This window comes from Cebidichthys violaceus, unplaced genomic scaffold, assembly GCF_023349555.1.
Source record: "Cebidichthys violaceus isolate CVI_PGR_0920_01 unplaced genomic scaffold, fCebVio1.0.p SCAF_247, whole genome shotgun sequence".
In the NCBI taxonomy this organism is placed as follows: Eukaryota; Metazoa; Chordata; class Actinopteri; order Perciformes; family Stichaeidae; genus Cebidichthys; species Cebidichthys violaceus.
Window position 1 is genome coordinate 27,908 of NW_027176425.1, and position 14,886 is coordinate 42,793.

The following is a 14,886-nucleotide window of genomic DNA, read 5'->3' on the forward strand; positions in this document are numbered from 1 at the left end:
AAACCTAATCATTCTTAATGAACCTAATCTAAATGAAGATGTAATTTTCAGATTTTCCAGACAGTCGTTGACTTCTAATCATTTCTGTACAGACTGAAAACCAATAGTCAATTAAAACCACTTTAATTTCGCAGCCTTTGTTTCAAGTCAGAGTCGCTAACTTCCGGTTTTACGGAGCCTCTCTGGTTGACTTGACACACTCACGCACAGACCCTTCTCCCTGCATGTTAAAATCCCGGTGTGATGTCAGCAAGTCAGCGTCTCAACATTGGCGTAATTAGCAGCGTGAATGACTGGTGTTCTGGGAGGATTTGCATGTGAATTGAACCACTTCCCCGAATCAACTGGCCCGGGACAAGAAGAGAGAAGAGGGAGGGGAGAGAGGAGCTGCAGGGCGCTGACTTGCATGGGGAAATGGGGAGGTGAGCCCCTGTAAACAAAACAGTGCTGTTTAACATAAGAAGCGGACATTAGCTGGAGAAAGGACAAAAGGCTTACAGACCAATGACAATCCACTGAATCAAAAACAAATGTAAAGTCAATTTAGTAGCAACTTAAAACTTTTTGCAGTGCACCTATTATAGGACCTTTTTGCAAAAGGTTTATGAACAGAGGACAGAGTAGACCATGCTTAGTCTATATATATATATATTTTATAGCCATCTATGCATTCATTATGTAGTATTTGTTATGCTATTACAAGTAGAACATGCTCTAGTCACACAAGGAGCATTTATAAATAAAGTTTACTTCCTACATTGATATTATCAAAATACAACTCACCAATATATTATCAGTCACAAGGAAATTAAAGCAGGGTACTGATTGATATGACAACCACGTGGAGTCAGTAAGCTCTGTTATTAGCAACAACATAACAGGCACAACTGTTCCCCAACAGATTGCCACCATCTCAGCTATTTTGGCTCCTTCCTAATCTCCCAAACACTCGCATGACAATAAGCTCTGTAATGCCTTTTCTTTTCTCTTGTCCCAACAATGAGAGGTAGGAGTGTTAAACAACGTCCCACTGCTGCTCGTTTGTGCAGCGCAAAATGTGTCAAGAAAACAGAAAAAACAGCCAAAAGTTTTTCTGGCAGTCAAAGCTGAACAGATTTGTGGAAGATTTCAAAAAGCAACTTGGAGGATGGATGGAAGTGGGTAAGAGAGTAATTAAATCAGGATTTGTGTATATTCCCCCCCCCCCCCCCCCCCCCAAAGTGCCCTGCTGCTGCCGGTTGGCCAAACAACCATTTAAAAATAAATGCAGAAAGGATCATTTAAAAAGCTTGCTTTGAAATAACGTGTGAAAAGCTGCACAAGTAAGAATTTTGCTGTTTGTGCTGAAAACAGCCAGCAGCTGTGAACACCTTTCTCAGTTTTTCAGGACAGTGCTGCAGTCTCTTTTCTCCCTTCAGGAACTGTTCCTCTGGTTTCCCTGAGTCAGAGTAAAGCTCTGCTTTTCTTTTTCAGTGAAAGCTGTCTTTCTGTCCCTGAGACGTCTCTCACACGTGGCAGGGCAACTCTTGCTGTGACTTAGTCTCATACATAAGAACATATAATCGCGGCCCCTTTACAAACACAAGAATATCAATTACAGCTCAGGCTGTACTAAAGGCCTATCCACAAGATTTTACGAGTAGCTCTAAGTGACAGTGTCCTCTGCTCGGAGCGACCACAGAATGGGTCAACATGGTTTGGGGCCAGCCATTTACCCCAATAAGCCATTCCCTTTTCCCCAATAAACAGTTTCTCGACCTGCAGTGAGCAGTTTTAAATGCCATGAGAGGACTGAATAAAAGCATAGAGGCCGGCTTGGGGGACATACCACAGATAGCATTGCCTGCACAGACTCCTGGCATGCACAGAGACACACGCTGCTTGGTAATTTTAGACAGTGAGCCAAATAGGTTTACTCCCTTCCAAAGCATGCATAAGCATATTGAGGTTTTTGTCTCTATCAAAGCACAGGATGAGCTATAATGTAAATACATGTTCCCCCGAGGCTGGGAGCTCTATCTTAAGTATGCAAGAAAGTTGTACTGCCTCAAAGGATCTTATCCTACAAGAACATTATTCATATCTTACCAGGGAAGGAACTGATTTATATACTGCATGATATGGTCAGAAAAACACACCTGATAAATCAATGCCTTTATCTCGATTTGAAATGTAGCCAACATCCAACATGGCCTCCTCATCTTTATTTCTCATCTGCTTTTTTAGGAACACCAGTCTCCTCTCCTTTCATGTGGCAAATGCTGATGGCTATCACTCTAGAGTCAACACACGAGGCAGCTGGGACTCACCCCAACAGCTGATAACTCAGACATGCTGAGGGGGAGAGAGGGAACCAGCTTCCTCTTCCATATAGCTTTTCTATCCCAGTGCTGCAGAGGGTACTCTAAGTATTTACACTACCCAAAGTCTGTTCCCCAACTGGCTACTGAGCTGTGTTGCAGCTCCTTAAACCAACTGGGCTGAGGCAGCCATGATTTTGAGGGCAGGGTAATATTGTTCTTTTTTTTATGCAGCAATTGGCCAGGTGTGCAGAGGTGTGAAAGTAAGCATGATTTTGTATTTTTGTCTCAGCTTGATCACGTCTCGCTCGTCTCCATAAGGCAGGGTTTTCATCCCGCCTTTTGTGTGGCTGTTTAGAATGGCTATGAACACTTTTGCCTTCAACCCACTTTGAGTGGGTTCGTTGCAAACATAACAGAGCCTAAAAGAAGACCTGGAGCAGAATGGAGTTAATCTTTAATTGCTGGATTCTGTGCTAGGACACTAAACAACTAATCAAGCAACCGGGGTGTTAAACTCAGTGAATGGGCCCATTGGAGAGGTGATGCGGAAGATGTTGCCAACCACTGCAGCTAATCCTAGTAAGTTTGTTTGCTTACCTGCTGTTGGATAACGGTCCTTCCGCTACATTAAGGGTGTAATGATTCATGTGAACACTTTGCATCCAGTTACAAAGAAGAGGAAGTGGCTGCCAGTTAGTATAAAGGTTCACTGGTTTCCCAACCCATTCAGTGAGAGCAGTGCCATTTTGAAGACACACTGACCTCCCCTCTATCATGGACTTGCAGTACTTTGGCCCAACTGCTCTGACCAGAAAGCAGATTTAGTGTGACACGAGACAGGGAGGGGGGCTCACTATGGGACCTTCAGCCAAAAGCCCCTCTGTATCCATGGTCCCAGCAGATAAGTGGCCATTATTCACCCCGTGTTGAACATTAACTGGATTAATTCTGTGCGGGTTGAAGGGTGAAATTGTATTTGTCCAAAGGGAGGAAAATGGCAAGGAAATGAGGAGTGTTGCCAGCTTGGCTGAAATTCTAATTAGCTTGGGGGTTCGTTAGCACACAAACTCAACTCTTGCTGCAGAGACCTTGCTGGTGCAGAGGCCTGGTTAAGTCATTAAGCCACAGAGGGGAAAGTAGAGGGAGACAGCGAGAAAGAAAAAGAGAGAGAGAAAGGGGGAAGAAAGAAAGAGTATGGACACTTAGTTTCACGCTCAAAAGGCCCAGGGCAGGGAGGTGACCTTGTGGAGTGACTCCTCAAGAGGACTGGAGCTACTTTTTGCCCCTCCTGGTCCACTTACACAAGGCCTCTTCAGCACAGAGGAAAAACACACTCTGAGCCCTCCACCTTCGTCTATCCATTAGACCATCCATCTGCACTGTAGACAGCACTCTCCAGGGCGACACAGCTCAATTTCCACCGTGCTGTGCCCAACAACGGCGGTTTGTCAATGAGCTTTTCTCAGCCGTACTGTAGATGTGGATTCTGATTCAAAACATAACTAGGTCATGCACTGGTTTGAAAAAAAAAAAAAGAAGGAGGGAGCAACAGTTCTAGGAAGTAAAGAAATACTGTAATGGACGCAATGAGGAAAGCAAACAGACAGTGAAAAATATGTTTTGACGTTATTATTTTTTCTGTGTCCGTGCCTTAAAAATATAAAGTTATTTGGGAGACAAGCTCTAGCTTTCTTTCCATCTGTGCTGAAAAGTTATCTCCTTTTAAAAATGTTGTGAAGTAATGCACAAAAACCTCTCATTCCTCTCCCAGCAACTCATAAAGCCACAGCTCTGATGCAGTGTGATCTTGTGGCTCCATGAATGAACAACCCACCTCCGAACCTCCCACACTCAACACCCCGCAGCACATTTCTCTGACTCAACTCTCTCATTCAGCCTCCACTGATGTTCCTCTTCCTCACCTTGTCATCATGACCCAGATGAGTGGTGTGGGTGTTGATACTGATTTGCTGTCTCTCTCTCTCTCTCTCTATCTCTCTCTCTCTCTCTGTGTATGTGGGTTTTTGTTTCATTCACTACATTCGCTCCATACACTAAACCTCTTCTGACTTGTATTTCTGGTTCTCTCTCTGTAACAAATCACCTTGCAGCCCTCGCCCGTAGCCACAATCTCATGTCGACTGACCAGATGTTCCATCATTAATAATGAATATTAGCGTACTCATTAGCTGGACCACAATTGCGGGTTGGCAGCCGCAGTCTTGATATATGATCTTACCACTTATTTTCAGAGGGCTGCATAAAGCAAGCCAACACAACAGCCTTTATGTGGAGTTTGAGGGTTTGTGCGCACTATACTTTGTAAAGAAGCCAGATAAAACCAACATATCCAGTTGGGGTGAGGAAGTGCAACAAAAGAAACACATGTTGAATGTGAATTTGGCTGGTAAGCCTTAGGAGCAGGCCTGAACTTCCAGGAATTTTAAATATAGAGATAACATGAGATAAAAGCAAAAAAAAAAAGAAACAGATTCTGTCAAATATGAGCAGAAGAACATCGGAATAAATAGTGAAATAGAAGGTGAGGAATATGGAGATTGGAAACAGTCATTGCCCGTGTGATCGAAACAGTCTGTATTTGTGAAAAATCTTGTGTGCCAAGGGGTTGGTTTGAACTCTCTGTTCTCCATAATGGTTTACGCTCAAACTTTTAGTTTACTAAACCCCGACACTCAGCTGTGCCACGTTTAAATATTTAGTTTTAAGGAGCTTGTGGGTTTAGCAGCGACAGACAGGATCAGTCCATCAAACAGAGTTTGGACTGAGGGCGTTCAATCAACTCTGGAACAAACTACAAAAATGTATCAGCAGCGCTCATGTAAAACTACATCAAAAAGAGATTCTTCCAACACACTGACTGGACATCTGAGATTTTCCCATTATGAAAACAGTCTGTGTTTTTGTGTGTGGCTTTGGGTAAAATAATGAATAGCAACAAAACTACTCGAACATGAGTCATGATAGTCAATTATGAGTCCACCCTCGGGTTCAATTTGGCCCATTTATACTGTACCTACAAACTGGCTACAAGTGGCAACGTGTTTGTGGTGGTAAGAGCAGCACTGGCATTGTTCAAAGCATTTTAGTCTTTCGATGAAGAGCATTTAATTACTGACTGAAACTTGAAGGGCGACTTTGCTTCACATGAATGTGCACACACATACAGACTGATTTATGACAGGCATACCCATACAGGCTACACAGGATACAGGGCCTTTTGGAAATTGGAAATATTAAAATACAACATGTGCATTTAGTTTGAACACCTGTAATGTTGCTATGGTTAAACAAAAATCTAGTCACACTAAAAGTGTCTTAAATCTTGGTTTCAAATACAAAGCATATCTCTTTAACATTAAATATTCAATATTCAGTAAATAAGCAAGACACAAAGTAAACATTTGAAAAGGCAAGTCTTTTTTAAAGAGTTAAACACTAAAAGAGAGACTCACCGACAGTGAATATCAGATATCAGTCCAATACCAACTCAAATAGGATGTTCTGGTATTGGATACCAGTATTTTGATGAATAATGATTCAGAACATTTATATCAAAGTATTTATGTGTACATTTTGTTCAACAAAGTAAAGAAACATTTATAAAGCCTGATCCTGCTTTAAACATAAAATAATGATGCTAGTCACTTGCACACAGTTAGGCATACAGCTTATTAATTAAACACTGATATCACTATCGGCCGATACCAAAAGCCCAAGTACTGGTATCGAGAATTAAAAGTTTAATCTGTGCATCCTTACTCTGTATCTACCTGTTCTGGTATGGTTTGATCCGATTTGATTGAAAGTAGCTTGGCAACGCAGCAAATGACAACAACTTCATCAGATTTTGAACAGATTGAAATGTCGATAAATCCTGACTGGTGTACTGGACATGTTTCCCCAACTGAGCTTTCTCACTTCAAATCAGTGAGAAGAGCACTGACAAAAACACAAATCTGAGAAATGAACCAAACTGTTAAACGGTTATATTGTATTCACGTAGGAGCGCATTGCTCAATAAACTGAAAGTAGGTTTTCAGGGTCTTTTATTTTTATTTTTTTACCGTAGCTTTTGTGTCCTCACAGGTGCCTCACAGCAGAAATACTTAGACAGAAATACCCAAACATACTCAATGCTATGTGGCAATGGGAAGGTAGGAGGGGAGATAACTTCCCTCCCCCTAGTTCAATTTGCCACCAAAATAATCCAGCTCAGAGCCTTTAGATAGATGTATACATCTCATGGAGCAATTATGTTTGCATACAGCAGGCCACTGGAGAAAGGAAGTAAATGAGTTGTACGAGAAAGAAAGAGATAATCTCTGGATGAGATCATGTCAATAATGAACAGATGAATAGGAGGAAATATGACGATTAAAATCAAATCGGATTCAAACTAAGACCGAGTCACTTAAGCTAATAGACCAATAAAACCACAGAGAACATATTCTGAAAGCCGACAGAGATCTTTCAAAGCTCACATTTGAATCAAAAGCAGTGTTTCATCTAGAGGTTAAGTTTAGGCAATTTAATTTCCCCCTATTTCATCTTGTTACACTGTTTAACTTAACAAAGGGGGATGGGTGATGAGCAGATCAGACACACACACACACACACAGACACACACAGACACACACACACACACACACACACACACACACACACACACACACACACACACACACACACACAATGTCCAAGTCAATAAGGCTACCAGAGCCCTCTCCCTACAGGATCTTTAAAGCCTTCTTATGGATTGGAGAAGAAATTGCCATTTCTAGGACGTGACAGACCAGCGTTGTGTTTCATCACTGGCCTGATAGACGGTGAACCTGGGGCTTTATTGAGTGATCGCTGCCCTGAGACTGTTGGCAGAAAACACTCACACACAAGGACAGACAAGGAGGAGTTATGAGTCACATTGAGCAATCCACACAAGCAAATAAATCCCATTAAAAAACTTTTATCAAACCGAGGTCAAACTCTCAGAGTGAGCACATCTCTGAGCAAAGATAGACTTTCAGTCCATCACATCTGGTGCCTTTTAAAAGGTACTGTAGTCTTGTTTTGAATACCGGGTCTGAGCAAACTTCTTCACGAGATAGTCGTATCGAAGTCTTTAGCCATCTGTAACTTTTTCTTCACCCACTTCATTCCCCACTTACTGCTGCTCCCCTACGTTCCCCATTTAAAACACGGCCCATTAGGAAGCAGTGAGAGAGAGCAGTGCCGTGAGAGAAACTGAATCACCCCGGCTCGCCGCTGTTTACACCAAGACCCGGCCCGCTGCATGAGCCGCTGTTTATTTGAACTGTGAACCTCCATGTGAGGTGTGTGTGAAAGGAAAAGTGTAAGCGTGTGTGTGTGTGAGAGAAAGGGAGAAAGAGAGAGCATGTGTGCTGTGGAGGCAAGGGGGAGGGAAAGGCTCCACACAAAACCCAGTGTCTCGCCCTCCGATTTCTTTCACACCTCTCTTAACACACTTTTCACAGTGTATTTATTCGCCCCGTGGGCTCCTGGCACTCCTCGGGTTCTCCGGGCCACAGACGGGCCTCTGTGCTGCATCACTCGGGCACAAGGAGTCCGAAAACAGACCTCTAACACCCCCCCATGGAGCTCCAGACACAATAATGTCCTTCTGCTGACCCACATATGACATCACAGCCTGGTTCTCACACATCTACATATGCTCACGCACACGATCACACAGAAAACATACAGACACTTCTGCTATGTTTGTAAGCACACACATGCGTGAAAGTTGCCGAGAATGCATGTAATTATATGCTTATTTTGTAAGCAAATAACTGATATACACACTCGCACACACACACAAACTGGGGAACAGTAAGGTTAGTGTGGGATCGGTTAAAACTGTCCAAGGCAAGAGTAAAGTATAAGAAGACCTGAGCATCAATGAAGCCACTGTTTAAAAGGAGCAGACTGACTGGAGGAGCCACGAGGAAAATTAAAGGCTGCCAAGGATTCAGACATGAGAACGAGGGCACACACTGAGGATACATGTACACATGAAATAAAAACACATAGCCTGCACAAAACATATCAACATGTGTGCACAAAGAAGGACTAGCTGTTGCTTTTTCAGCTTCATCCATGTGTGAGTGGCTCTGAATTAGCGGCACAGGCGTCACTGGCCATAAACACAGCATTCATTCTCATGATAAAACTAGCAAACTCATCATCAGATTCCAATGTAAGTGAGGCATGAACATGTAGAAGACCACAGGAGAAGTAGCGGCCAAAGCCTGGTTTGAGTTAAAAGGCAAATAAGTGATCATCAGCATCAGTTCCCTTAAGAATATTCACACATGCTCACTGACTTGAAGCTATTTCATGGACAAAAAGAAGAAAAAAAAACCTGGGGCCGGCTGCTGAAGTGTGGAACTGCTAATCACTGTGCATCATTCTTCTCGCCTCTGTTGCTGGGCTCCACATGTTTCCACATAAACACACACTTTGGCCCGACAGAAACAGAGATAGTGCAAACACATGATGCTGCAAAGTCACGCACTGGGCATGTGTGTGCCAAAAAGCACATGTGCGACACACAAAATCATGCAAATAATTTTATGACTGTCTTTTTCAAGCTACTGTTTTTTTTCCAGGGTTCATGCAAACCCATCAGCTATGGGTAGCACAACAAAGAGTGACATACTACTGAAAGGCAATATCGATATCCTCCACATGTCTAATCACAGCACAGCACTACAGCTCAAGTACTTGGTGCCTGCTCTGGCTCCTCTCTGGTATCTGGGGCAGAGTACCAGTCAGTAGAGGAAACTCTGGACGGGAAAGGCTGCTCTGTGTGTGTGTGTGTGTGTGTGTGTGTGTATATATATATATATATATATATGTGTGTGTGTGTGTGTGTGTGTGTGTGTGTGTGTCAGCTTGTGTGCATCTGCATGCCAAGCCTGTGCCAGCCACAAGACTGATGCTGGCGTCAAAATGAATCACACTCAGTCTGCTATTCCTTCCCTGCAGCACACCAAGAGGTTAGCTGAGAGAGGAAGACAGAGGAGAGGTAGATCATAAAAACAGATCATAAAAGCAACATCAATGGGTGATAGGCCGAGCAAGAGAGGGAAACATAAAAGGCAGTGTGAAAAGCAGGAGAGCTTGTGATACAAAGCTTGAGAGGGAAACACAATGAGAAGGAAAAAAAAAACCTGATGGGGAGATAGAGTATGCGGTATCACCAAGCCCATCCATCTGCAGCCAAGCTACATGCCAATACATTCATGCACTCTCTTGATTTGACCTATGGATTTGTCTAATTGCTGGTTCACCTCCCATTGTATGTAAACCGTCCAGTGGCATATTTAGAGAATACTGTTTACAGTGTATGATGGATCAGACCAGTAGGGAATCTGACACAAGGCCGCTGTGATAGCATCAGTCAATAAATGGGCAGAATTTCAAGACACTCACAGTAGTCCCATTAGTTGCCTGTGACCATCAGTTAAGGCTCAGTCACACCAGAAATTAAAATGTGGTTGAAAAATCTAGTAATTTCAATGGAATTGCTGCAATCAGTAGCGATGCAGCGCTTATCTTTGAGGTAAGCCGGAGAGTCCAAAAGAGAAAAAGCCACTATAGCTCACTAGCTGTGTTGCGCCATCCCCTTGTATTTAACATCCCATGCCAGAGTATGACCTTTACAGTTGATGATGGTACAACACATCTCTTGAATAAACAGTTTTTGTCATAGATTTATGCACCCAAAATTCGATCACTCAAATAAAATGGCGGCAAATATAATACATTATTTAGTAAATAGAGAGATGGTTTTGGACACAGGCTGGCCATGTTCCTGGATGGCTTGCAGAACTTCACTCTGCCGTTCTCTGGTGTCGCCAGCCCTTAATCCCCCTGAGCCCTCAGTCAATATGACCAATAGAGGCTTCTAGCCTCAAAGCACACACCTTAACACAGAGAGCTAGAGACAACCTGGCTCTGATCTATTGATCATGAACTATTTTGCATTTAACTGCTGTGGCTGACACTGCGCGTCCATCTGATCCTCCAAAGGCCACAGATCTTACCATGCATCGTGAACTCTATTGATTACACATACAAATCAACTGAGTACTTCAACAGATCCTTTTGGAATAGACTTTCATTTTCTCAAACAATATCTGATCAATGCTCGGGGTGAGTCAGCAGGTTTACGCCAAAATAATCACAAACTTCACCCCATCTTAACTGGAAAATGAATAAATCGTTGTGTCGACATAAACAATAAGTTCTAAAAATCTCTCACGTGTTGGGAAGCGGATATGAGAGCAACATTTTTGATGACATAGCACAGATCTCGGGGTGCAAAAAGCACAGCCTGAACAACACATGAACCCCTCACATCTGGGACACATTTAGTACCCATGTGCAATGTATTACATATTTCTGGAAAAAAAGCCACGCTCGAGTCTGTAATCTGTTGATGATGGGAGTTTATTCCCGTTGTTCATGGTTTCGTCTGTTGTGACCGCAGCATGGTAAGCAAAGTTTTTCTGAAAGTAGCTGACACTGAATGACTGAGAGGTGAAGAGGGGGGCGAGGGGGACAGATAAGCTGGATAAAAAAAAAGGAGGTTTAAGAGAAAAGAATGTCACAAAAAAGTTAAGAGTTGAAAGACTACAAACTTACAAAGGAAAAAACTAAACAATCCAAAGCAGCTCCTCCACCGCCAGACTCTTCACACTCCCAGAATCCTCAGCTGCAAATGACTCTTTTAGAGTAGAGGGGTGAAATTCGTCACCCTCATGGTCGGCAGGCTGGGTAAACTGTTAAGATCCTGTGTCAGCCTGCAGACTCTGATCATCAACTTGAGAAGTCCTGGCTACCTTGTTATCCTACTGACCTTCAACTGGAGGAGGATGCTGAAAGATGGTTAATGACTAGTTTTGGGCTACTTAAGGAAAGGTCTGACATTTAGGGAAATATGCTTATTCACTTAAGAGTTAGATGATGTTCGTTGGTAAATATGAAGGTACCACTAGGAGACGCTTAGCTCAGTCCAAATGAAGAAAGGAAGCTAGATGTTGTTTTATCCAAAGGTTTAAAAAAAAAGCGAACTATTAGCACGTTATATCCTGTTTTTTTGCCGTACTATTTTGTGGTCTTCCTTGACAGAGTCAGGCTTGCTGTTTCCCCCAGTTTAAAGTAACCAACTCCTGGCTCTAGTTTCATATTTAACAGACAGACATGAAAGAGTCTCACCTAATTCTCGAAAAGAAAACAAATAAGCGCATTGCTCAAAATCTCGGAACTACTTTGTAAGCTCAATAAACTATACTGCACATTATTCATAACGTATTCAAATAATGGCGTTCCTTAAATTTATTTATTCTAAAACACTACAGTAATATAATGCTACTTTTCCATTTTACCATCAAAATTGGAGATTGTATCCCTTCTGACATTTCAATTTTAGGATAGCTTGTTTTGCTACTGCATGAAGAATCACAGAAACCATACACATATAATGCTCAGTTATTCTTAGTGAATAAATACCAAGTAGTGGGAATGCTTCCAATAAGAGATTGCTGTTATTTTTCATCCATGATAGATAAAAGTAAGAAAAATAGTGAGATGTCAATCTGAGAATACAGCGATAGACTAAAACTGCAGCAGTAATTTATTACTGTACCGATCTCTGCTGGAAAATAAGTTATAATTTACTTGCAAAACATTACTGAGTTAATAATGAGCAAAAATTGTGAGAATTTATGAAGACTGCTAGGGTCTACCGCTGACCCAAAGCCATATTAAATCCTAATGGGCTTTACACAAACCAAGAAGACATAAGGACATGGCTTTAATAAGCCTATAGTTAACATGAAGCTTAAAGATGGCTCACCCAGCCCTCGTCTAAACCTCAGAGCAAACCTCAGTCAGCCTCTGTTTAGAGTCAGCATCCCATACTGGTGGCTCGCTACCGTGTCCACTGGCTTTCTAGGCATCACGCTAAGCAGCCGAGCGGCGGTGAGGCTACTGGCCAAGCAGCCACTTGTTAGGTCTGTGGGGTTAGACAGCCACATCTGGTCTGCCTGCACCCACTTAGAGCTCGACCATGGTCTACTGTTCAGCCAGACCTCAGAGGTCAGACACACAACCAGGGAACGGGTGTGTGTACTGCAGTGTGTGTAGACTCTAACCCTCCCATATATCATAGAGGAATAGGAATTGGATGTCAATTTAAAGCAGTTGTGCTCTGCCCTAAATAAATATAAGCTATTCATTCAAATGCAAGATTAAAGATTGCTACTTGAAGGCTTTGGATTTATGTGGGCTAGGTCGGAGTAGAGGAGAATAAAAAGGAGCATGCAGACATTGATGTAAAACCGGAGCTAAATTACTGTAGCTCTGTTTTACTCAATACAGAGAGATATGACAGGTTCTGTCCTTGAGCTCTTTCACCTCCAACCACTTTGTCACAATGCGCCTGCACCTGATGGCATACGTCTGCTGTAATGAAAGACACCAACAAGCAATAGCTTCATATGACGCACTCAAGCTTGAAAATATGATAGAGAGCCCATCACATCTGCATCTTAAATCAGATGAAGGCTCCGATCATTGCTACAGGGTAATTAGCGTGTGTTGGTCGTGCCTGTGTGTTCAAGTGTTTCACACCTTATCTGGTGCTGTATGACACAAGCATAGTTACGCTAGAGATTACATCACGGCTGTGACAAAGACAGGGCTCGTCACTATAGTTTTAAGTCTCCATCGGACTAAGAATGTTTTCTGAAGGTGCTTTTGTTTATTTCACAGAGACGTGACTGTAACTGAGAGAAACAATGGCAACCCAAACAAATCGACTAGGTCTGCCTCTTAAGCATCAATGATTCAAATCATCAATTGAGGAGCAAGCGATTTGAATCTTTTGTTGTCATTCAAATTAAATCATACACAGAGGAACACAGGCAAACCGCATAGCAAGCTATTCACTTTTACAAACTGAGTCTCACAATGATCTAACTGACTAACGTTTTGGCTGAGAGCAGCCCTGCAGTGCGTTAGGATTTTATTAGGCTACTGAACTATGATCACACACTTTTCATGTCTCTGACCGAGAGCAAATCTGATGTTTTCACGTCACAGATGATGATCAAAAGTATTGAAATGAGTCACACAAGTCGGATGTGAGACTTGGAATGTAGGCTGTAAGTTTAGCCTATAATGGCTGCTGTCCAGTTGTGCTGGACTAGAGTGTTACCAGGCAGAGGCAGGGTCTGAAATTAGCTTTCTTCACTGCCTGCCACTGTAGCAGGCAAGTATTTTCTTGTCTGTCACTGAGAAATTTTAACTGCTATTTTTGAATGCAGTGTTTCAATTACACCAGCTTCTGAGGGAGCCCTATCTTTCGGGGTCGGGAGGGTACTGTAGACATGCCACACATAAATGCGCCCGCCTATGTGCACAAATACACAAAATTTTGCCAAGTTTAATTTCTGCTGCATCCACACTAATACATTTTCATTTAAAACTGAAGTTTTTAAACAAAAACTATCTCCGTTAGCATCGTTTGCAAAACGATTTCCGTCCAGACTAGCAAGCCTAAAAACGAATATCACTTGACTATTCAAGTGCGGGTGCCGGTTTAAACAGAAAGTAGATTGGTTGCTTAGCTACAAACAATACGACAGAGTATTATAGTACTCTTCATAAATAAAAGGTCGTACTTGATACTTAAGATATTCATCTAAAATCTTCCTCTATAAACCCAAATAGACACATTTCGTGGAAAGTTTTAAAAGTTGTATTTTTCAAGAATGCCGCTGAACACGCTGCTCGCTAATCGCTCTAATAACAGCTACTTCCTTCGCATTTCGGCAGTAGTAGAATTATAAAATGCAGAATTTAACTGCACAACAGCTGCTAGTATAGACAACAAGGCCAGGAGCGCCTGTAATTCGTTATCCATGTTGAATTAACCACTGGTAGTCGATCGATAATCAAGGCTGTTGTTGCTTTTTTTCTTCTGAAAAAGGGTCATGTGATAGGGGTGTTACTCATCAGGGAAGGACACGTCGTGACTGCGAAGACCCAATCAAGTAGGGAACGTGAGTGTCTACGTCATCATTTTAAAATGTATGAGTTTATGCCCGTCCACAGTAGGAGGTAACCTCTGACTTTTAACTTATCTGTTTTCGGTGCTCTAAAACTAAAGTGGAACTGTGCTGCACTTCATTTGACTACCAATCAGCACTTACAGTATCTGGACTGCACTAGTGTGTTCTCATGTTCCCCTTATATGAGGAAAAGAACAACATGAAAACAAACTGTTCAGAGCAGCAGGCTAAAGGCCAGGATTACTTTGTCATTCTAAAAATACCCTTTTATTTCACAGAATTGGAATCCGTCACTGCACAGATTGTGGACAATTAAGCCAGGAAGCAGGTGGTCGCTAATGTGTCATATCTAGGCAGACATTGAATCTGGCGTCAGAAGATACATAAGCAAAGTATGGCATGTGCTGAGTTCAACTAAACTGTTATTATGAAGGATGCAAAATGGTGGCACTGAAGAAAGCAGC